Source organism: Phasianus colchicus, chromosome 2 (assembly GCF_987193195.1).
Source record: "Phasianus colchicus chromosome 2, bPhaCol1.hap1.1, whole genome shotgun sequence".
NCBI classification, from domain to species: domain Eukaryota; kingdom Metazoa; phylum Chordata; class Aves; order Galliformes; family Phasianidae; genus Phasianus; species Phasianus colchicus.
Window position 1 is genome coordinate 8,670,889 of NC_143437.1, and position 25,581 is coordinate 8,696,469.

The 25,581-nt window shown below is 44.2% G+C and overlaps 1 long non-coding RNA gene across 7 annotated transcripts in view; it reads right to left on the reverse strand.

The window, feature by feature from the left end:
* LOC149918837 (uncharacterized) overlaps positions 1 to 25,581 on the reverse strand; it is a 54,266-nt gene that overhangs the window by 21,001 nt on the left and 7,684 nt on the right. Inside the window, exon 1 of one of the 7 annotated variants that reach the window (XR_016463901.1) lies at positions 1,371 to 3,181. The exons of the other annotated variants lie outside the window; for them this stretch is intronic. This is a non-coding gene — a long non-coding RNA (uncharacterized LOC149918837). Of the gene's footprint in view, positions 1 to 1,370; positions 3,182 to 25,581 lie in introns of those variants that run through there. 7 annotated transcript variants of the gene reach the window in all.

Here is a 25,581-nt window from a genome sequence, read left to right on the forward strand (position 1 = left end):
AGCCCTGAGTGGGACAGTGGGACTAGGAGAGGTGGGCTTGTTTTGTGGCACTCCGGGGAAGAACAGCCACAGTGAATGACAAACAAGTAGGAGCTGGGAGCATTTCTGAGGAAATGCCCAGCCAGCAAAACAAAACATGTTAGGAACAAAATGGGGAGCAGGGGCTGGAGGAGAAGGGCCAGAGGCACAAGAGAACCCTGACATGGGCATCAAGGAGTGCAGGATCAGACAGTGATCCATGAGACAGACATAGCTAGTGCCATCCGCTTTTCTTCCCATTAACCAAAAGGATTAAAGCACTTGAATTCAGCCACTCAGAATAATATTGGCAAATACATGACAGCTGTGTGCAACTATAACTAATCCTACATACTGGTTCTGTGCCCATCCCTGAGCAGTGAATCTTGTGCAGTGCTGAGTGCTGGAGGTGAGATGTGTGAACACCCCAGCCTGGTCATGCCACACCCATCAGGGTTAACAAGATTTAACAGCCACTCTCCGTCCCCAGCACTTCCTGAGCAATTAAAACATCCCTAAAAAAAAACCAAACTCTACAACCTCACCGACAGACATCTCAGCTCTTAGGTACACGGATTCAGCTTGGAAAGTGATGTGAGAACTAGGCAGAGTACACAATGCTATAGCTTGAATACTGTGGTTGTCTGCAGGAACATTCACTCAGGGATATCAGTAATCTTCTAAATGGGGCTGAACATTCATAACTCCACTTTACAAAAGGAACGCAAGCCACCAAAATTAAAGGCTGCCACTCTTACAAAGGAAAGAAAACCTGCAAATACAATAGGCATATTAAACAAGATTTTGGCAGAATTTGGCCACCTCAGTTGAAAACTGCAACTCCTGTTCAGCTGCTGCCTGGCCCTGGAGGTGCCTCAACTTGCCTGCTGCCTCCTGGTTGGGATCTCAGCCTCCGCAGGCTGTTATCCCGCTCCCAAGCATGTCCAGAGTTGCTCCAGTCCAACCATCTCAGTTCCATCCCACAGCTGAATGTGCCAGGTACTGGCATCACTACCCAGGGCTGCCAGTGCTGTCCTCGTCCTCAGCCCAGGAGCCAGTGTGCATGAAGCACAGCAGTGGGCATTGCCATCCTCTAGAAATGCCTTTTGCTACTGCAGCCCAAGGGAGCACCTGCCCAAGTCCTGCCCTACACAACTCCCCAGCAGACCCTCAAACATCCTGCTGCCGCACAGGGAGCAAGGCACAGATAGCCCCAGGCACGGTGACAGTGAAAGGGAGCACAGCCTACACTGTGGCAGAGACACCAGGCACTCGGCACTACAATGCCTTTCTCAGACTGAGGCTGAAGCATTCAGCAGTACACTGCACAGAGTGGTGGAGCCTTCAGTTACCTTCAAGCTATCCAAAGCTGCGATGCAGTACAGTAAGAGCTGTTTTCCTCCTTTGCAGATGCTCTGCTGTATCACGGTAAGTCTAAAACAATGCCAGATCTTGTCCAGGGCAAACCAGCCTGGGGTCAGCTGCATCATTTACCACTTTTTCATGTATAACCTAGGTCGGAGGCAGAGCTGTGTTTCAGAAATCCTGCATCCATTTCTCCTCCTGTTGTGGAAGCAGAGTGGTTTCAAACAAGAAATAGAAAAGAGAAAGTGGTTGTGGTAAATAAGTGCTGAGCTCCAATTCCCTCCAGTACTGTAACCCTCTGCAGCTTTCTCTGGGGTTAGTGCTTATTTACCCACTACCAATATTCTTAGTCTGACAGCTAGCAATGCATTAATCACTGTCAGTGTAATCTTTGTTTCTCCTCTGCAGGTACCTGTCAGAATCACAAAAGATTGATTATCACACCACCGTGTGTGCAGGAACACAGACTTGCACTCCCTTCAGCAGCCATTCCTGCCTGCAAGAAAACATCCCTTCTCCCAGTCCTTCCATCAGCCAGAGCAAAGCTATCCCCCTCGGATTTCTAGCTCCTGTGGTTTCACTCCACTTCAGCTGGCTATCTGCTACCTTTTGCCCAGACATCTGTCCTTCTTCAGCTTCACAAGCAGCACAAAGAGAATCATTAAAACACTTCTCTGCAGCAGTGTGCCATTCCAGGCAACCTGCTCCCTTCATTAACCATGTGAGATGGTGTCCCTCTCTCCTTCACAGAAAGTTTTCTATGGCTCAGGTCTAACCCCCTAGCCACACTGTCATGCAGCATTTAGAAGTACAATCAATAGACCCAGGAGCAGTCTCTGGGAAATATTTAATCTCCACCACAGTAGAAGCAGCTGCAGCTCTTCTTACTCCATCATTCAGAAGAACCCTAGCAAACTGAAATACGTGTTCTGCGGTCTAGACCAAGCTGTCCACTGACACTGCCAGAAGACAGAGAGATGCAGGGGTCTGTCTGCATGTAGTGGCTGCAAGCACACATGCTGGTGCAGCAGAAAGGGCCTCCAAAGTAGAGTTGTTGTTCCCTACATTGTGAGTACAGTTCTTACCAAAAGGAAGAGAAAATAAGCTCTGTCAATAGCATCTAAAATGAGAATAAATAAAAAAATATTTTGTCAAATGCAAGCAGCTGCCATGAAGAGGGGCCTCCAGCAATGCCCAGAGCCTTCTCTGCAGCAGGAGCCAGGGAAACCTGTGTTGGCTGCCCTTTGCTGCTAGCACTGCCTGAGGAAGTATTTCTCTTCTCTCCCTCCCATGAACATTTCTGTGCATGATTCAGCAGCTGTCTACAAAAAGCAATTGGGAAGATGAATGAGTTCATGGAGGGAACAACAGAGAGAGCGTCTCTCTGAGTGAGTGGGGACATTTCAGCAGACGCAGCTCCCATTTGAAGTATGGGTAAGTTTGGAGGTGTCCAGCCCTGGGAGGAGCAGGAGGAATAGGGACTCTTACGTAAGGTGGGATTGCCATCTAGCACAGTATAACCCTCCTACCTCCTGGCTTAGCTCTATACTTGCTTATTTTGTATAGGGAAAGAAATCACAATATACCTTAGGCTTTATGTGTTCTTAAGACCTTCCTGCAGAGGCTAAATGCTACTGGTTTTGCTGTAGCAGGATGTGCAATCACTGGGAGAGCAGCCGTCCTCCTCCCCTGACCATGAAACTGCACACATCTGCTTCTATACAGTGTTTGGAGAAAGCATGCAAAACAACCTCCTCCTATATTTTGCTGTAACAGATCCATTGTTGTCTCTCGGAATCTGCACCCATTTTGGTGCTTTTAATAATAAAAAATTGTAGCTTTTAATAATAAAAAATCTTTCCAAGATAGGGAGATAATTGATTAAGTATCTCTTAACAAATATCTAAACAGGAAAGATTTAAAATATGCATCTCTAAGCTCCTCTCAGGTTTGAGCAATGGGTTTTAGCCACAGGTTGGAACTGCATGTCTTTCAGAATGTTCCCTGCTCTCTTTATCTCACCAGTGCCATCAAGCACATCCAGATGTTTTTGGTGAGGCAAATTCTGTTGCTCTTGGTGCCAGACTGGGCTTGGCCTTTATCTAGGTTTCTGGGGCAAAGATATGGAAAATGATAGGCATTTTTTGGGAGTGCCAGTTCCAGCAGCCGTGTGTTACACTCTTACTTCAGTGCACTTTGAGTTCCTAGCCCTTATAATGGCTGAGGAAAGTTCAGAGAAGACTAGAATCCGAAGTATGAAAATGTAGGCACCAAAAGGCCCCAGCAAAAGTTATTACCCATAGACTCTGGTGATAACGAAGGCAGTTATGCCATTTCTGAGGATTTGTGTCATGGATTTTGAATGCTTGGATCACACAAAGTCCTCTTGCTTCTTCTTAAAAGGATCCTAGGTGCTGGAGTTGATTCTAGTAAAGGCCTGAGAAGCAGGAATAGACAAAATCAAGCGGTGAGCAAAATCAAACATTTTGTATATGGTGCAAAACTTTTGTTCTAACTCTCTTTGAACACACAGGCTCATTTGGAGACGGACAGCCAACAGAAAATAATTACACTACCTCTAACACAACTTAGGTTAAAAGTGTAACCAGATACACAAATAGCTCTTTCTATTGAGAAGTTTAGCTTATAACTTCTTCCCAGAGACAAATCTAAAGCAGGAAAATAGTGCTTACACCCAAACTTGAATTCTTCAACTGCTACACTGCTGGGGATTTAAATTTTCAATTTATACCAGGATATTGACTCCTGTTAAAAAGCTCTAACTGAACCTCTGTTAAGAGGTTTCTGTAATCCCAGCCCTGTGAGGGATCCTCATGTCCACTGACCTTCAAACGTTCCTCTGGCCAGAGCTTTTCTGCCTGCTGTGCTCCTTATAACACTCAAGAAAGCTGTTGACTCTTCTTAGAGCCTTACTTCTTGAATACTTAAGAATTTTAATTGATTTTCCTGGTTCCAGATGCTGGCTGTCTCAGCAGAGGGACAGAGCTACAGTGACCCGCACTTCTCTCTCCCCTGCAGCACATCTTTCTGTGGTCCCACACAGCTCTGGAAATAAACTGCTTTTCTCAGAGAGACCCTCTGGCCAGAGTCAGGCTCTCTACAGAACGCACAAGGAGACTTATTTAAAGTCAAAGTCCTCACCAAGGGAGTTTTGGAGAGCTGGAAATACACCTGGGAGTGGTGGTGAGGGAGAGAAGAGGCAGGAAGTTAAAAAAAGATTTCTCACCCCATCCTATGCTGGAAAAGCAGTCCTTTGGGGTCTGGCTGCTTCCTTCGATCATGTTTCCTTCTCATAGCTGGAAGTCTTACCAGTGCAGCACTGAGAATATTTTAAATGATTCATTAATGTTTGTACACATATGCCAGATGCTTTCTTTTCTAATAAACAAATAAACAGAAACCTCAAATACCCCCTGAGAGATGGAACGTTTTCCCTACAGTGAAAGTCACATTGGGTGCTCGTGCAAGAGAGTGGAAGGTTAAAGAAAAAAAAAACAACTTATGCACCCACCACAGAAGCCCACTTCATGAGCATTTCTCCTCCCCCTCTGATCACTTCCCCTGCCACACAAGTTATCCAGACTTTAGGGAGCTGTGGAGGTACTGAGAGATGTCACAGCTGCTTATTTCCCCCACAGCACCTAAGAGGAGCCTGGACTGAGGGCTTTGGACCACCTTAGCTGAATGCAGCTGATGGGACACTGCATTAACACAGCTACTAAAGCCTTTGAGGGGTGTTCATCGGAGTGCTGGCCTGTGCAGGTACTTCCATCTCAGTACTTGAGGTCCCCACAGAGATTGTTTCAATTACTTACGGCTGGGACTTCCTAAGCTATGTGGGTGTTCTGGTAATTTTATCCCAAACTCCTTTTTTTCCAATATTTTACTACAGTCATTTGGAAATTAAGTACTGTAATTTCCCAGATCTGGCAGTCTCACTCTGTCATGCGGTACAGGATGAAAACTGCAGTATTACACAAGGGATGTCTCAGGTGAACAGTAGGTGTGCAGAAATGAGTCCTAACAAAGTTGTCAGAGAGCTCAGATCCAAAACTGCAGAGAATCACAGAATCACAGAATCACTAAGGTTGGAAACGACCTATAAGATCATCCAGTCCAACCATCCACCTGTCACCAATGGTTCTCATTAAACCATATCCCTCAACACAACATCCAAACGTTCTTTGAACACCTCCAGGGTCGGTGACTCCACCACCTCCCTGGGCAGCCCATTCCAGTGCCTGACCACCCTTTCAGAGAAGTAGTATTTCCTAATATCCAGCCTGAATCTTCCCTGGCGAAGCTTGAAACCATTCCCTCTAGTCCTATCACCAGTTACACGAGAGAAGAGGCCGACCCCCAGCTCACTACAACCTCCCTTCAGGTAGTTATAGAGAGCAATAAGGTCTCCCCTGAGCCTCCTCTTCTCCAGACTGAACAATCCCAGCTCCCTCAGCCGCTCCTCATAAGGCCTGTGCTCCAGACCCCTCACCAGCTTTGTTGCCCTTCTTTGAACACGCTCCAGGGCCTCAATGTCTTTCTTGCAGTGAGGGGCCCAGAACTGGACACAATACTCAAGGTGCGGCCTCACCAGAGCTGAGTACAGGGGAACAATTACTTCCCTACTCCTGCTGGTCACACTGCTTCTGATACAAGCCAGAATGCCATTGGCCTTCTTGGCCACCCGGGCACACTGCTGGCTCATGTTTAGCCGAGCGTCAACCAACACCCCCAGGTCCATTTCCTCTACACAGTCTTCAAGCCATTCCACCCCAAGCCTGTAGCGTTGCTTGGGGTTGCTGTGGCCAAAGTGTAGGACCCGGCATTTGGTCTTATTAAACCTCATCCCATTGGCTTCAGCCCAGCTCTCCAGCCTGTCCAGATCTCTCTGTAGGGCCTCGCTACCCCCAGGCAGATCGACACTTCCAGCCAACTTGGTGTCATCTGCAAACTTACTGAGGGTGCACTCAATGCCCTCATCCAGGTCATCAATAAAAATATTGAAAAGGACAGGCCCCAGCACCGACCCCTGGGGAACACCACTCGTGACCGGTCGCCAGCTGGATTTAGCTCCATTGACCACCACTCTCTGGGCTCGACCCTCCAGCCAGTTCCTTACCCAGCCAAGAGTGTACCTGTCCAAGCCACGGGCTGCCAGCTTCTGCAGGAGAATACTGTGGGAGACAGTGTCAAAGGCCTTGCTGAAGTCTAGGTAGACTACATCAACAGCCTTTCCCTCATCCACCAGGCGGGTCACTAGATCATAGAAGGAGATCAGGTTGGTCAAGCAGGACCTACCCTTCGTGAACCCATGCTGGCTAGACCTGATGCTCCAGTTGTCCCGCACTTGCCGCGTGATCTCCCTCAAGACAATCTGCTCCATAACCTTCCCTGGCACCGAGGTCAGGCTAACAGGCCTGTAGTTCCCCGGGTCCTCCTTACAGCCCTTCTTGTAGATGGGAGTCACATTGGCAAGCCTCCAGTCTTCTGGTACCTCACCAGTCAACAAGGAGCACTGATAGATGATGGAAAGCGGCTCGGCTATCACCTCCGCCAGTTCCCTCAGCACTCTCGGGTGAATCTCATCCGGCCCCATGGACTTGTGACAGTCCAGTTGGAGTAGAAGGTCTCTGACCGTTTCCTTCTGAATCATGGGTGGTTTAGTCTGGTCTCCAGCCGAGACCACCTGGTCGAAAAGTGGAATATCCTGAGGATAACTGGTCTGACCTTTAAAGACAGACGTAAAGAAGGCATTCAGGACCTCTGCCTTTTCTTTATCCTCAGTAGTCACATTCCCGGCTTCATCCAGTAAAGAATGGAGATTCTCCTTAGTCCTCCTCTTACTGTTGATATATTTGTAAAAGGATTTCTTGTTTCTTTTTATTCCAGTGGCCAGGTCGAGCTCGAGCTGGGCTTTCGCCTTTCTGATTTTCTCCCTGCAGAAGGTGATACCAGTAAGACATGATCTATCCATGTTCGCCCTGCCAGCTTTGCTCCTGTGCATCAGCCCTCATGAGGCAAGGATCAGCTCCGTATGCACACAGCACTGTTGTTGTGGGGAGCAGTTCATACATGCTGAACTGATTCTACATCAGCAATCACTATAAAATTTTAACTAAAAAAGTGATGAGTATATTCCTTTTATGTCTTATGCAAAGGCATCTGCTACTGAAAGCAAGAGGGATTCAGGCGAGTGCTCCACAAGATGTGACTAGAATATGTTTCTTCTGAAGTCCTCTCATCAGAAGTAGTAATATATTCCTCTTTTCCCCTAAGACCTGGAAAGCACATTTTAGTGCCTGCCACAGGACTGTCAGAATCAGCATTTCAAGAAGGAATTCAGCTTTATCAACATTCAACAGCATTGTAATTCAGGAATAATTAATGTAATATTAACATAGTGTTATCGAGAAAGGTAAGAATGTAAGTGTTGAATATCAAATTCATTTAGCATTTGCTGCAGTAGTGATTGGCACAGAGTCATTTAACATCAATGCTAGCTTCAGCAGAATGGCTTCAAGGTGTGCCTCCCACTGCACTACCACCCAGGAATGCTCCCTGTGCTCCTCAAGGGACATCTTGGGAAGTTGTGCCATGTGTCTGTGGCAAAACAAAAGTCAAAGAAGTACTTTTGTAAAGCCTGCCAACACTTTGCCAAAGTACAAAACATATCTATATTTCCACTTATCAACTATACCAAATAGATCATGCATATGATATAGATAGGAATTACAATGAGAGTGATAGATAAGAGTACATAGATCTGTATTTATGCATTTATATGCTCATACTTATGTAAATGTAGATAAAATTGAATTCATATATCTATTCTGTAGAATTAAGTAATACGTTATGACTTTTATAGAAACTGGTTCTTAGAGTGGATACATCAGGCAATATAACGTGTAATGCTTATACAAAATCATATACACAAGTACACTGCTATGTTAGCATACCTATATATATACATATATACACTTAGTTGTAAAAATACATATATAAATTCAGTTAAAGGCTTTGCCTTGCAATACAGGAAGAGAGATAAGCTGCTTTTCTTCATATCTGGAAAGGATTTTCTGCCTTTCAGGATAACTAAGTTCAGCAGTTTCGGGGCCTGATTCCTTCACTTCTGTTCACTCTGTTCCCAGTACAGCCAAAAGGAAAAGGAGCCTGATTGAGGCCTTTCAGTGAGTAGAGTTGCAGTAAATGTCTAGTGAGATTTTCAGACATGCCAAGGCTGCTACCTAACGCTGACATTAGCAGGAGCAAGGTGCCTGGGCATGCTGAAAAATCCCTGCAGCTACCTAAGACTCACTTGCAACAGCATGGCGTATGTGACAGACTGCCTGCATCCAGGACATCCACTGAATTTCAGTGGAACTGGGACACTGGATCCAGCAAATTCCTCCACCAGTGAGCACTGGCAGTGCTGCAGGACTGGAGCAGTCTTCCCTGATCGTATCTGTGCTGCAGCCTGGTTCCTCCCACCCAGCTCACTTTTCACCTAGCTGCCACAATTGCTCCTAAACCTGGGTACAAAGAACAGAGAACAACAGACATGTCCATAGAAGTAAAAACCTTTGCTCAGCATGATAAGCCCCAAAGGCCAGATTTTTCACCATCAATCAGGGGTGACATAAGCAGCATGCAGGGGAATGGGTGAAGGATCAAGACTGACTCAGGAGAGAAGATGATTCTCATGCTATCCTGACAGCCTGAAGCAATTCTGAGGCCATGTTTCACAGCCTTCTTGCATTATATGACGCTTTAACAGTGTGTCAGACCTGTCATGAACAAGCACCACATCTGTCTTTAAATTAGATTTTAAAAAAGAACTTTCCCACCAAAGCTTTTTTCTGGGGCAATTGCGAAGAAGCCTCACTCCAAAGGAGATGATTCTCTCACTGCAGAGATGAGAGCAGCCAAGGCAGCCTTCTGTAGCCCCATGTGACATGCTCCTGCTGAATCCAAGTCCCACCACTTCATATTGAGTGCCACGCTTGTTTGACTATGTAAAGACCAAGTACTATAGAAAAATGTAAATATTTTTATGGCCTTACTGGCTTAAAAGCCTATGAGGATGACTGGCTAAGTGGAAAGGAATGCTGTCCACACACAGTAGAACAAATGTAATGAAAGACAGAACCCAGATATATTCTTTAACCCAGAGATGGAGTGCTTTGTGTTGTTAAACAACAGTTGTTTAGTACACCCCAAAGAGAGCATTAAAGTCTAGATAATACAATTAATAATGAACTTTCCAACGCAAAGTAATGTCACCATCAGCATAACCTCACTCTCTTCATGCACAGAACACAGGCTGACTTTACAGAGCTATTCAGTCATCTCATCTTGCATTTGAGTGCCCTGTTCCTTCTGTGCTGCTGGAGGGTTACGGTAGAGATGGAGACAGGCTCCTCTCTGAGGTGCACAGAAAGAAGACAAAAGGCAACGAGCACAAGATGGAAGGCAGGAAGATCTGCCTGGATTTAGGAGAAGTGTTTTCACCACTAGGAGTGCAGGGTGGTGGCAGACTTCCTGTTCTTGGAGATATGCAAACTTCAATTAGATGTGACTTTGAGCAACTCCTTGCAGTTGGATCTGCTCAGCAGGGACTAGATGAGGTAGATGCAAAGACTCTTACCAGTCTCTAGTCACTTCTTCTCTCCCCTTATGGGCAGGACGTGACAATTCTGCAGCCCTTTGGTTATCTCAAAAGTGTACTCTTGTTCATTTCTTTTCTTGCCTGCTCTCTGTACCAGTATATCCACACTGACTGGCTGCTGAAGATACTGCATCTGCTGTACCAGCTGACTGACCTTCCAACCAAGCGGCACCTATGAAAAAGCTTGGGTGGGACTAGGGTAAAGGTTATTTTAAAGATTGCCAAATCCAAAAGTCTACAAAATAGACCAAAATGAGAGGCCAAGGCCAGGAGGAGGTGGCTGCTCAGCTCCCTGGCACAGAAGCTGCAGAGGATGGGCTGCAGAATGTGAAGCTCTTCTGCAGCACACAACAACACATGGCAGCAGCAAGAGCACAGGCAGCCAACATTACCAACAGCTGACAAAAACACAAAGGCAGCCTAGATCTCCCTTGCCCTGCTCTGTCTTTCAACACAGTGCTCAAACCAGGTCTGAAAGTCATCACATTTCACTTACTTCATACCACCTTGTCATTTCAGACGTTACTATCCCAGCTAGGCACAGCATGGGATCTCCCATGGCTGTTCACTGGGGTAGAGCTCTGAGTGAGGCCAAGAAAACAATGCAAGGTGTAAAAACTTTTGGAAGAGAGCCTAGCTGCAACACCAGGGAAGAGTTAGAAGAGGTGAGCCTGTGCAATGCTTGGCAGCATCCTAACACAGTTAATTTTTTTCAGATACATTTATTTAATTGTATCTTTTCACATCATCAGTGATTATGAAGTTCAAGTTTAACCCGGGGGTAAAAAAGAAAGACACATGAGCCTGGATAAAAGCCTGTCTAAAATATCAGAGTCATTGTTAGAGCTAAAATTATTTCAAGTTGTTTCTTCAAATATAAATGCTGTAATTATGTTAAACATAATTGTTACTGCTTCCCATTTAACGAGTCCCTGGCCTTGTCTGCACACCTTAAAAAAACAAGTAGACAAGGTTTAGCTGGGCCAGGCCAAAAGCACAACCTTCTTAAGTCCTGTGTCTGCTTAAGTGGGGATGCTTTCCCCTTGATTCTGGAGCTCATGCTAATTTGTTGCTCCCTGCTCAACTGCCCTATCCTTCAAACCCATCTTATCCCCAAGACTCCCAACTGCTCCTCCCCTTGCTCCTCCTGAAGCCCCAGCTCCTCGCTGCCTGACCCTTCTCTGCCCTGAGGCACCAGGCAGAGCTGACCCTTCTCCCACTGCCACTACCTGCAAGCTGCATCAACTGACCAGGGATTTGAATTTGTCTGGCTCCTGGATGCTTTGGGGGCATCTTTGCTTGGGCCTGGGAGCCAAACACAGCTGCAAGGAGCCAGAGAGCTGTGAAGGGGTCTGTGGTCTTGTAACTGCGTGACTGGAGAGTGTTTCCATTGAGTTTTACACGGCTCCATTCCCCTTCTCCCGCTATTTCTGGCTGCAGTTACAGCCATGTGCAAACAATGCACCCTGTGTGCATGTTTCCCATTTGGCACACAGGCTTGTAAAACATTTTTAATATGTGATTTACAGTGGTTCTGGCTTGGACTGAAACTGTTACCCTCAAAAACTGAGCAAGGATAGACTGCCAGAAAGCATTCCGGGACAAGGTAGGAGCAGGCAGGCACCCAGCACAACAGCCTACAGGCAGCTATAAGCCAAGGCACTGCTCCTCCCTTGGCCACTATTAGCCCCAGAAGAGCATCCCCATTTCCACAAGAGACATCCTCTGAAGACAAGCAGTGTTGGTGGCTGCTTGCTTAGACAAGGTCAAAACCAGAAGCAAACAAAAGCCATCACGGTATTTGAGCCAGATCTGTTTGTGACCTTTTCTTCCCCAGAAAACTGCAAAAGTACTACTGGAAAAATAGGAGGAATCAGAACTGGATAGTAGGTGGGAAAAGAAGTCTTCGCTTTATAACAGGAATGTCTTTTTAAAGGGAATTTTCATGAAAAACAACAGACAGTTTAGAAGAATCAGGCAGCCCAGTTTGTCATCCTTTGAGGTCCTTAAATGATCTTTCAAAATGCTCAAGTAACATTAGATACAGTATCCTATCCAAATTCCAATTTCTTATTAGACTTTAATAAAGTCTCAATTGGAAAAGATAATATAAACTTCCTGTCCTACAAAACTGCTACCACATGCCACTAGAGCAGTAGGGGAATGAGGCAGCGCTGTCCTGAATATCTGATCAGCAGATGGAGAGTTCAACTCTCCCTCATGGTGAAATGCATTATGAAATCGGATATGGCTATGATTTGATTTTATACCCTTTTATTATAAGACAATGTTATCTCCAAATGCTGGCAAAATACATCTTTGATGATTCTTTACAGAGTTGTTGCTACAGCATAAAGTGTTTCAATTTCAATTGCTACAGCAATAAATGTTTCAAAGCCCACTGGAAAGCCTAGCTAGGATGATTTCTTTACAGGTGGAAGCACACAAGACAAGTGCAGAAATCTGAAAGGCTCCCCAGACATCACTTTATAAATTGGGGGGCAGTTCATAAAATAATCGTGACTGGATAGGTTTTATTTCCTTTTGAAGCATGTTGTCTCTGCTGGCATAAACTCAATGATATTGAAAGATACTGAGTCCATAGAATCATAGAATCATTAAGGTTGGAAAAGATCACTAAGATCATCCAGTCCAACCATGAACACACTCCCACCATGCCCATTCCTTGATGCCACATCTCCATGCTTCTTGAACACCTCTAGGGATGGTGACTCCACTACCTCCCTGGGCAGCCTGTGCCACTGCATCACTGCTCTTTCTGAGAAGAAATGTTTCCTAACATCCAACCTGAACCTCCTCTGGCACCACTTGAGGCCATTCCCTCTTGACCTATTGCTGTTACCTGGGAGAAGAGGCTGACATTCACCTTGCTACAACCTCCCTTCAGGCAGTTGTAGAGAATGATGATAAGGTTTCCCCTGAGCATCCTCTTCTTCAGACTGAACAGACTCAGCTCCCTCAGCTGCTCCCCATCACACTTGTGCTCCAGGCCCTTCACAGCTCTGTTACCCTTCTCTGGACATGCTTCAGGGCCTTGATGTCTTTCTTGTAGTGAAGGACCCAACACTGGACACAGAACTTGAGGTGTGACTTCACCAGAGCTGAGTACAGGAGGATGATCACCTCTTCACTCCTGCTGGCTGCACTATTGCTGACACAAGCCAGAATGCCATTGGTCTTCTTGGCCACCTGGGCACACTGCTTGCTCATGTTTAGTCAGCTGCCAGCTAACACGGCCACATCTTTTTCTTCCACACAGCTTTCCAGTCTGCCCCAAGCCCATAGCATTGCATGGGGTCATTGTGACTGAAGTGCAGGATCTGACACTTGGACCTATTGAACCTCACACATTTGGCCACAGTGATCCAGCCTGTCCAGTGATCCAACCTGTCCAGATCCCTCTGTAGGGCCTTTCTACCCACAGGCAGATTGATACTTCCTCCCAGCTTGGTGTCACCTGCAAACTTACTAATTGTGCACTTAATCCCTACAAGTCTGATCTCTGTTTCAAACTGCTTTACATCACAGTTCTGCCAGCTGTTAATCAGCACTGAGACTTAAATGGCATTTAGGCAACACCTGACATTGCAGGCACCTGCTGGGATGTGCCCTTTGGGCTCTCCCAGAGAAGACCTGCATGAACATGGTCTCAGTGCCCACCTGCTTCCCTGCTCCCAGCTCTGTCAGGACTATAAATATGGCTTGCAGTCACTGCTGCACTAAGGCAAGGAAAGGCCAGCTATGTACAAACAGAGGAAGTTGCTCTGGAGACCAGGAGAAGCCCCCAGCAGCAGAAAGGCCACTAAGCCCACTTGCTTTGTGTGAGGTCTCAAACCTCCACTTGGGTTATTCCTCATTAGAAGAGTTCAGTGATTCTGATCCTGCTGTGCAAGGAGCCTACATCTATCCCCGCTGTCCAGAAACACTGCTTTCCTCATCTGCACCTATCTGCAGTGCCTTAGCTTACGGAAGGCTCTCTGATGCACGTAAGCAACATCCAACTATTATCCGAACCCCTTCAGCTCCAAGACCAGGAAGGATTCAGAATGGAAACCATGGGGCTGCCTGGTTGTTTAGAGCTGTAGCAGACAGGACACTCTCAGCACTGCAAATGTGCTTTGGCACATTAACAGTGTATGGAGCTCCTAGAAACAGCTTGGAGGTCCCATTTTGAATTTTTTTGTATTAAAGTTTTCCTTTGGTTCAGCCAAGTTATGTTTCTTGTGTCAATTTGCTGAAGCAGCTTTTTTTTAACCAGTTTCTGGAAACCACAAAGGGTGAGGCAGCCCACAGCTTTTTAAAGAATGACATTTGTTTTTAGCAGTAGATTGTCAACATCGCCACTGCATTGCACATGCAAAAAGCAGGTTTCTGAGGACACCAGCACTCGGAAATAAAACACTATAGTTCAGCTGGCATATGTAGGTTACTCCAAAAGTAATGCCTCCTATTCATTTCCATGGAAACTACAGCAGATACAAAGAACACAATAACACTATTTGATAGAGCACATTCTCAGCTACAAAGCACTATTTTTCAACATAGTCATCACCATTAGCAATGCATTTTCACCAGCGATGAACAGGAGCCTGCTTGCCATGCTTATGCAAATCTGTGTGGCCATGTGGAACATGTCTTGTCGTTCATGTCACTGTCACTGCTGCTGAAGTGCACCACCCTCTCCTCACTGTGTTCACATTCACTATTTGCTCTCTATAAATGTTTAGTAAGACCAACAAATGCCAGTGGGTGCCACTGTTTGCACATGAAGGAATTAAATGACACCCCTTTTCTTCATACACATTTCTGTGTCAGATGCCATTCTGTTAAACTGCCCCTCTCCTGTCATCTGTCCCACAGCAACAACATGGATAATAGTATTGGTGGGAAGGTTCAATCAGTACTGCCATATCATCAACATCCTTGTTCTGGGCCAACAAAATAAAATAGGAGGCATTACTTTTGGAGCACTTCTCCTGTTTTCTAGTTATGCTTGAAAAAGACCAGGCAAAAGTTCTTCATTATTCCCCTCCTGATTTTCCAAGTGCCAGCATGAGTTTAAAACCTGCACAAAACACGTTTCCATGTGTTTTGTTGCTCTCTTAAATGAGCTTTTCAAGCCTAGCAGTAGCCTAAATATTCTCACAAGTGTCAGGGAGAAGTGTTCTTTCTCTCATCTCTAGGTAAAGATTTTTGTCTAAAAACTAGCCAACAGATTGAACAAGAGATGATGACACATAAAAAGATATAAATTAGTGCAGTTCATATCAAATTAACTTTGTGAGCAGAATGAGAATAAATGAGACAGCACATGTGTGTGTGTGTGTGTGTGCAAAGTCTATAGTACAGTAAAAAAACTCATTGCAGAACTAAGTCTAGTAACCCATTGTCAAAAGTGAGGTTGCCTATGCAAACTCATGTGCTCTCCCTGCACATTACCTTATGCTAGAGCCTTATTTCACAATCACATGACATTTTTTTCCACGCCAGATAATTCAGTGTTTAGTGGAGGTGGCACCAAATGGATAAAAAGGGATTCAACATTTAATCCACACCACTTAGGGTGTTGGCCCATGTCTTGTCTGCTGTGCATGGTTCCAGCGTTTATCTGAACACAGAACTATTCATTTTCTATATGGTACTCAGTGAGATGCCTACTCCTATAGATCTTGACTGCTCACAGACTTTGATAACTGTCCTTGGCAAAAGAAAACAATGGTATTTATTCTCATCTAAGAGATGAAGCAGCAGGAGAAACAAGATGGCCTTTTCCTCTTGGGAGCCAGTGCTGTCAATGCTCACGCACAGTCCTCTCTACCTGGGCTGCACCAAACTCTCTACCTCCCCAGGATCTTCCCTACTACAGCATATGGAGAAGTGGAAAGGAGGGCAGCCTGCACTTGCCTTGGCTGCCACTTCATTAACGAGTAAAATTCAAAATGCTAATCCCAATTCACAAAGCCACCAGTGTACTGGGGTCAATTAGCTCTGCAGCTGTCTTGCCCCATAGTTTATCTGCGACACACTTAGAAAATGCTTGCCAGCCCCCACTGCATGTTTCCTGGGAGCAGGCAAATAAGCTCTTTTGCCTTCGGACTTGACTTGATCTGAACTGGATTGTCTTCAGGGAACCCTGGATGAGCTGGCTTGTCTCCAAGTGCTACTGAAATCAGGAGTCTCCTCTGCGTGAATTTTGAATCATGCCTCAACATGGCTCTAGATTTTCCCTTTGCCATAAAGTCAAACTTCTTACTGAGGCTTTTTAGGTAGGGGCTTAGTTCGGATAGTGCAGGCTATGCTGTTCCCGAGTTGGCAGGAAACAACAGTCCCCAGACATTAACATGACAGACATGTCGACACAGAGAAACGTATGGTACCAATTAAGACAGTATCAACAATTATGCAGAACACAGTTGAGTGGATTAATTTGTTGCCTGGAGTAAAGGCTGCCAGTGTGAAGCTGGCTGTCAAGAGACACACTTTCATCTTGCACACTGCCTTGTGCCAAATACTATGGAGCCTATGAAGCCCATGTGCACTAAGGATGGTTACTGGATTTTCATTTTCAAATACGGTCTTAAGCAGGGAAGAGGCAACCAGTTAATGTCTCTACATGCTATATATGCTAGTTCTGTTCCTGTTTAAAAAGAAAACAATACCAAGCTTGAAAAAAAATAAATCTCTGAATGACCATCTTTCCCAGAACACTAAGAACAACAAAGTAGCTGGAAAAAGATGGTGCTTTTCATGCTCAAAAAGGTTTTCTTTTGCTGGAGGGCTGACAAAACAACTCATTTGTCAAACACACTTTTTCTAGTTCTCTAAGCAGAGAGAAGAGAAATAGTTAAGTTGTGCGTGACTTCTTTCCAACTTGCTATTTTTGTGCTAACCAGAAGGACACTTACACACGCTTTGTCTCTTGCTTCCCACCCGTTCTTTGCCAAAGAAGATACAAGCCACAACCTTCCAGAGGTAATCCAAGTTCTCCTGCCTTGTCAAGTGCCTCCCAGAGGCTATAGGTAAAACGCTGTCAATCTAGTGGCTTTGCAAGAACAAGCAGTTGATTTTTGCAAAGGTCTATGGCTGTCAGAGTACTAAACAGTAAACAAAAAAAAAAAAACAAACAGGACTTGTAAATAATCACTTACTGCATTAATAAACAGCAGGATTTGAATTCCTGCTGTAGCTTTGTACCAGCTGTGCTTTGTCTCAAAATCCAATTTAAAAAAATCTCCTTATGCTTGTTCCTGCAGTATGAAGAATGTTGAACTACCCTTCACAAACCCTGCTGCTGCTTATAGAGCATATGGTCCCACATCAGGCTCTCATTTCTCACTGTTTATCCTTGTTAAACAACAGCATGCCTACCTGAGATATAAATTACCCAGAGGCTTGGAGTAAAGCCATCCTGAGTAAGGAAACTATTAATAGCACTGCACTCCTCAGCGTACTGCAGGCAAAAGGCCCCTGCCCGCTTGTAACACAACACATGCCAACCACTGTGATGGAGAAATCCAGCTGTAATCCAGCCTTCTCAGCAACCACATTGTTCTCCGAGCAGCAGAACTCTGAGGAATAGTTTTCTGTAGGTTTATATTCTATGTGCTTCACCCCCTCAGCCATCACATCTGTAGGATACCCGCAGCTCAGCAATACTACCATCACAAAACCTTCCAGCTCCCTCCTACTATCTTTATTCCTACTACAGCTCCTTGGATAACAGATAGAAGCTGTAGAGTCTCAGGGCTGTCCTTCCTTGAGGACCATACTCCCTCAGGTCTCTTTTCCTCTGACACAGATTACCAGGAAAAAGTATTTTTCAGACCTCTATTCCTCGGCTAAATTTGATCAAAATTGGCCAACACTTGGCAGAGCTTTTAAAGATGAAAGAGAGACAGAGTGTAAGCAATCAGACTAACGTGAATCCTATCTGCATATTTATCTGCTAGATATTAATTGCGGAGGGACTTCCAATAAATTGTTCACAAGGCACCAGGTGTTAAATCTATATTTCTGTTTAATTCATAACATTTGCTGGTATTGCACAGTTAGCTCAGGGTATTTAACAGGATATTGAGCCTTCAGAGAGGCATGTCATGCTTCCTACCAGTGTCTCAGCCATTGCACTAGGAAATGGGAAGAAATCTTCAAATTTATTGCCACCACCTCCACCAAACTCTACCTCCATGACATTGCTGGGGCTTGAGCACTTTGCCCTGTTTTTCTAAATTAAGATTAATTTTTCTTCATTTCAAGAGTGTTGTTTTTTTCACTGTGCTCAGTGATTTGCAGAGACCCAGCATTTTCCAAACAAAAAGATAAAATCTCTACAGACACTTCCTGGAAAGTTATTTCTGCAGTCAGTAATCTGCCTGTTACCAGGCTCATCATCTTCCATGTAAGTATCATCTCGGATCTGCGCTTGACAGCTCACATTTCCCCTGCATGGAAAACACAGGGGCAGCTCTCAAAGTACACAGGCTCCCCATTCGTGGCTTCTCTCTGGACAGGAGCTCCTCTGAGCAGCACCTCATGCCTGCAGTTTCCCCAGAGCATGACGACTCCAGCCTCCCAGCCTGTGGTCACTGCTCCCAGGCTGCACTAGCACACGGATCCTTCTTATCTGAGGTTTCCAGCTGCCTCCCACACAGCCTAAGGGGCAGAGGGGACCAGTAGTAATGCCAAGGAGAATCAAGGAAGGTCAAAACGGGACAGGAAAAAATACATCCATTCAGACATGCCCAAATATGATTTCTCTTTTTAATTGAGCTTCTAAACATCTACACCCTTAGGAATTTTGATGAGCTAAAAAAGTGTATTCCCTCTTCTCTTTTCCTCCTGCTGGAAACTGCAATAAAAATGGTTCCTCCTGAACATCTTTTCACTTTCACCTTTTTTCCTTTTCTTTGCCTCTTACTATTTTGGAGCTTTTCCAATGTGAAATGTTTTCAGAAATGGCAAGATAATGAAAACATTCACAAAGCAATAAAAAGAGATGAAGTAGGAAAAACAACAACATGTCTTCACGTAGAGTTTTACACTTGCTAACACAAGAAAAAGAGGAGAAATATGGCAAACTTAAATTCTGAAATATTTATGTATCATTCTACTGGAAAAAAAAAAAAAAAAAAAGGAAAGTTTTTGTTTAAAAAGTACTTCTGAATAGAGGAAGGCATCTTCCAAAAGATAAATCAGGTTTTGGTGAAGCCTTTTTTTTTCTATAAGAAACATTCCACTGGAAAGAAAAGAAAAAGAAAAAAAAGAAAAAAAAAAACAACTTAGCCTAATGGAAGTTTAGTCAGTACCATTGCATGATCAGCAGTGTGATGCCATACAAACTGCTTCCCTGCCAATTTAGGACAGAGAGCAGCTTGGGGACCTCAGGTAATGGGAAAAGATATAGGACAGCACATGGTGTAACTGCAAGGACAGTTATTTTCCAGCACTGCTGGAATCAGTGTGAGCTTCTCACTCCTCCTCAGAAGGAAGAGGATGGCAGAGCCCACATGGAGAGTGACATGGAGCCCAGGCTGAGTCCTGCGATCACTTTATCCCCTATGTTGTTCCTCAGGGAATGCTCACAACATCACACCGCACTTCCCAACTCTAAATCTGCAAATACACGGCGCTCTCTAGTGTCTTTGTTCTGCTCAGAGAAACCCAAGTATCCCAAGGTGCTGACACCATTCCAGACAGCATAGTATAAACAGCCAGGCAGTGGGATGCCCGAGGCATGCTATTAATTAGGAAGAGTTTGCCAGTGCATCTGAGTGAATTGTCTGGTGGAAGCTACTCAGGTTGTCCTGCTGTGGCCCTCACCAGTCTTGCAGTGCCTTCCAAAAGGGTCATTTAAACAAAACCAGGCTTTTAAGCCACTGATTGAGATAATTATTCCAGGAAAGTTTTTGATCCAGGATTTCATTGCTGCAGAACTGGGGTGTGCTCCTGCCAACTCCCAAATAGACCGTCAGCAATGTGTAACTCTGGTTGTAATTTTGGGGTGCAAGCTCAGAGGAGAAATGTTCACTGAGGAGCTGACCAGAGATGGCAGCTAGGAGGGCTGGGCAGCCCATTGCCTGTCCATTGCAAAGGCAGGCAGAGAGAAGGGTCCTTTGGGATCTGAGCCACACAAAATAGCCGCATTCGTGCCAAGCAGCATGCATGGGAGCAGCTCTAATGGAAACACGAGTCCTTCCTTCATGTCTTGCCTCTTCCCCATCAGCACTTCATTGGAGGAGAAGGCACAAGCAGAGAACATTTCTAGCTGCTGAAGGCGAGCACAAGCCAAACCGGTGGGCACAAACTGGCACCAGCTTTAATATGCTCTTAAATGGCTCATTGATCCCTTTATTACTACACTTTCCATCCCGTTATGGTGCCTCCCTTGTGCTTCTCTGAGGCTGACAGCTCATGACAGAAATGCAGCACATCTACAGACTCATAGCCTCAGGTTCGGCTGTGTTTGCCTAAATGACAAGATCAATGTGGCAATCTGCTGCAGAACATATGAGATTCCCTCTCTCTCTCTTTGTCTCTTTCTCCTTTAATATACATTTCACATTAAATCAGCATCTAAAGGGAAGCTCTTCTACTGCCTAGAAGAACATATTTTCTGAGCTTGCAATGCTGTCTGGTGATGGGGGAAAATACATTTGCACCGTGTAATTGATTTGATGTATGCCACGTTTCGCTGGGATAAACACCATCCCCCAGACCCCTCACATTCCAGCATTTCCAGCCTAAGCTCCTTGTTAAAGTGTGCTGGGAGTCCATCAAAGACACTGAGTAGTTTTGACGTGAAGATAAATGCTCTTATCTTCAGCTCCCAACATTGCTTCTCTGAATAAGCACTCTTGACAGTTTTTGTTGTTTAAACTGCTCTTCAGCTGAGGATGGGAATACAGAGAAACCATTTAATCCACCTTTGATTTCAGCAGACTTCTCTACTGAGAAAATAAACTATGCTTGTCACCAAACCAGATGACTTCCATTGGGACACACCACTGCAATTCATAGCGTACAAACTACGGCCTCATCCAGGCAACACACTTCAGCACCTACCTAAACCTGTAGCTTAAGCTTATCTGTTGCTTTATGGGCTTAGTATGTCCCAGAAGGAGATATTTCTCCAGAACCTCAAACACAATTGCAACACACCAGGAAAACTAAGCATTCTAATGGTACTGTGCTGTTGAGGAATGTTATTATTTTACAGATAGGCAAACACTAAAGTTTAAATAAGTATCTTCCAGGGATCAGTTCGAGGACCAGGAAAAAACTTGGTTCTCCAAATCATCCATCCCTTACTATAATAAGCCGACCCTCATCCCAGAATATGGGACTGAAAATCCTACTTTGTGTTTTCAGTCACACTTTGCTGGAGGCCAAAATACAGATCACAAACGCAAACATAAAGGCACAGCTCAGGTGGAAGGCAGGGAAAGCCCCACTGATTTGGATGGATCTAAGGTTTCACTCTCTGGATCTCTTCATGGAGATTAAATAAATGTTCTCTGGCCCCATAAGTGCCACATGTGCCTGCCTGAGTTCAATGAAATACTTACTTTAGAGATACAGAAAAGTTGCAGTCCTTCCCAGAAGTATGGCAGGGGATAAGTTTTAGGGCCAAACATGCATCCATTTCAAGCACCATAAATCCAAACCATGTGTCTTTAATACAAAGGAACCGACTCGGACAAGAAAAATAAAAATAAAAGAAAAATTCATACGAATAAAGTGCAGAAGAAATAATTCAAAATATGTTAACTACATCAAGAAGAAGATGTCTAGGAAAAAAAAAAAAAGGTCTTTGAGAGCCCAAGGAAGCAGAGGGAACAAGGAGGTTGTAAACAAGTCAAACAGCATCTTTGTAATCAGCATTCACACTGGAACATGATTGGGGTTAGGATGAGGTTGAAGAAATAGCTATTCTGGAGGTCTTTATGCTGAAACACTACCTGACATGCAAGAATAAATGATAAGAGGAGCACTGAGAAAACTCAAGATATCCTACTGACATGTGGCAGCCAGAATAACAGCAGATTTCTAAATGCACTGGTCAGCAAAATAACTGAGCTCACAACAAGAATATGGAATTCATCTTTACACAGTTGTCACTGCTGAGAGACCACAATTATATGCATCTTTAAGAAGCAGGCCAAGATCATTGTGGGATGAGCTCAACAATAGCCAAATTCCCAAATTAAGAAAAAAATGGTGAGAAAAATCATGTAACTTAGTGTGAAGACCCTTCAGAAAAGAAAAAATCTTCTTCTGCATTTATTAAGTCAGTGAAACTACTCTGAATTTCTAGTAGAGGAATCCAGCTTTGATTCTGCCCAGAGCATTCTGTAGGAGCCTTTGAACTCTGGCAATGAAATATTCAGCTGCACAAATCAACAAGCCTACATCAATAACCAATTCCAATGAAGAGTCAGAGGGGTGTCTAAAACAAACAGTATTTTCAAAGAGTTTCTGTTAAAATTTTCAGATTGGAGATAAACTCTGTATTTTTGGACTCACTTGAAAAGTCACTTAAACTATGCATACGCTCATATTTCAGGGTAAAGTTCTGAACTGACTATAAATGTAATTCCTCTGTACTCCACAAAATGCTAATCACAAAACAACCCAAATTTAATCCTGTGCGTGCTGAACACAGTATGCTTCTGGTCCTGCATGCTAACCATGTAGCAAACTGCCTCAACAGGAGTGGGTAGCCTTCGTGACCGTTGACTACTGGTATCTGAATTCACACAGAACAGACAGAAATAGCAGTTCTAACTGGTGAGCCACGCTCAGGCTCCAGCTATGTAAATACAGACCTCTTACCGAGGGAGCTCAGGAATATAACCCCTTCCCCCCTAAAAAAGGAAAACAGCACAAGTGAGAAAAACAAACAAACAAACAAACAAACAAAAAACACCAAAGCATACTGTACATACAATCTCATACAACTATGAGAAACCACGCAAAAATATGACACCTACCAACCTAACTTCTGCTGCTCTCCGCAGATTTTTTCCTTAGAATAAACAGTTGCCCTACTTTGGCTTGGTTTATGACAATTATATTCTAGGGTACCTCCTGAAAGATACCTGGAAAGCCAGGCAAGACACAGATGGCTTACAGATGTTATGTATCCCAGATTTGACTTTTAGAGACATCCTGAAATGTCAGTTCTACATGCTATTTGAGAAATGGCATTTCTATCAATTTAATGAAACAGCTGCAGACTTCAGTTTTGAAGTCTGGCCCTATCACACAAATCAAAGAAGTACAGTCTAACTGGATTCTCACTACAATCTGTATCAAGGACAATAAGTACTATTTCCAGTTCTGATACGATCTCTATGGTGGAAGTTGTGCCAAATTGTATCAACTGGCTGGAAAATATCTTTTTTCTACGGTTCTGCCCATTGTGCTTCCCTCTGTTTGGAGAGTTTGCCAAGGTCAGTCTGTAAGATCATAGGGTTTCCTACACTTGTGTATAATATTGGGAGGACAACATAGAACTGTTTGTGATCACGGAGATTTTTAAAGTCAGCAGTGATCTTAAGGGTCTCTGTCTTGGTATAACCCAAGAGTAACTTTAATTTCACAAGGCGGAGCCTCCCTGAGGCACAGACCTCTTTATTGCATCTCTAACTGGGAGCCCCAAAGCAGCTGGATCAGCAGCCATTTTCCAGACTCTAAGCCAATATTTGGCTGTGCAATGGAGCACTACAATTTCCAGATAGCAGTATGTGAAATTAATCAGCCCAAAAGCCTAAACACCAGCCAACACTTGCAAACTGGATAGTACTTAAATTTGATGGAAGTTCTAAATGAAAATTTAGGTAATGGTAAGCAAAGGAATTTTGACAGTTTCTCAGTGTCCCAGGCTAGAAAATTGCTTATACGTAAGGAAGTGCAGGATGAAAACCAAATGAATCTGATGAAAAATTCTTCTTTAGGTAAAGAGTGCACGTTGATATCTTTCTTCATGCTGTCTCTTTTCATTGCTACCTAACCTATGCTCAACATTACCCTAGTTTCTGATCCCAGTAATATCACAGCAAGACAAGTTAAGGCTCAGAGGAAGCAGGATGAACCCTGTTACCCAGCTCCTGTGCTCACCACCCTTCCTGTAGCACTCCTACATGAGAAGTAGTTCTTAGTCTAGACTCAGCACATGCTGAACCAGCTCAAATCAAGAGTGGACAAGAAGCAAGCTCTCATTGCACCAGCAGTTACAAAGATCACTGCAGAAGGTAGTACTGAAGTTGTATGGCTTGCTTTATGTGAAAGATCCTACCCCAAAAAGAAAAAAAATCACATCATTAATCCACGTCAGCAAAGTGCTTAGTGCCATTAGGACCTTGATTGGGCTCAATCAATTTCAGGACTGAAAATGTTTCTACACGAGTTGTCTACCCTTAGCAAAAATAAGGCCATCCCAAGGAATTAGAGATTTTTACCTGTTACACTCAGAGCTCTAGTTGATAAGTTTTCTCCCCCAGTAGTGTGACATTGTGAAATTTAACTTTTCTTTCTCTCTGCTTTGAAATGTATACAGAGAAAAGCTACTCCAAAATATTCGTCTGGCAGACATTCACTCTTAGAAAGACATATTGAGAGCAAAATGGAAATAACAGAAGGATAAGATATTCCATCAATTGAATTCACCCTTCACAAGGATGTGACTTTTGGACTTAGTTACTGGAATACAGCACATTCCCTCCCAGCAATGCAGAACGCATCCTTGGCACGAAGCAGCTTTGTGCACCTCTAACCAGCGGCTCTTCAGTCACCTGTGCAAGCTGAGGCAATCTGTAAACTTTTCTGTGCCATGTCTGCTGCCTGCAGACGTTCCCACAAGTGAGGGTCAGTGGGATTCAGGAATAGCCTCTCATCACAGCACCTTACGTCAGTGCTGACTTTCACAGAGGGACTGCCTAGCAATTTTTCTGAGATGCTCTTAAACTAAGACTCCTTGAGGCAAGGCTGAATGTCAAGTTGGCAGTGCCAACAGCTTTAAGATTGATTTGTAAATCCAAGCAGCTAACTCAGATCTGACGTTTTAAGGCCCTCCTCATCTGATAACTGAGACTTTTACAATAAACAATCTTCATGAGGACTGCAAAAATTCACCTTCAGGGTTCTCCAATCTCACAGATTGTAGGAAAATAATCTCTTTTACAGTATTACACTCTGAAAATACCACTTTTAGCACAGGAGCAACCACTGTCTTACATTCCTTCTGCTTGCTTTTTTTTAAACAAATTCACCCACAGTGACCAGCAAAAAATCTCCAAGGAAATGTTATGTGTGTACATGACACATGCTGTTGTGTTTCAGGAAACTGATACAGAGTTCAGAAATCAGAGGATAAGAAAAAAGATAACTCCACAACTAATTCTTCAAAGTAGAAGACCATGCACAAAAACTGCTGACAGACTCCAGCCTTAGGAATTCCTTTCCATTCCACATTTGGCATCAAGTTCTTGCTG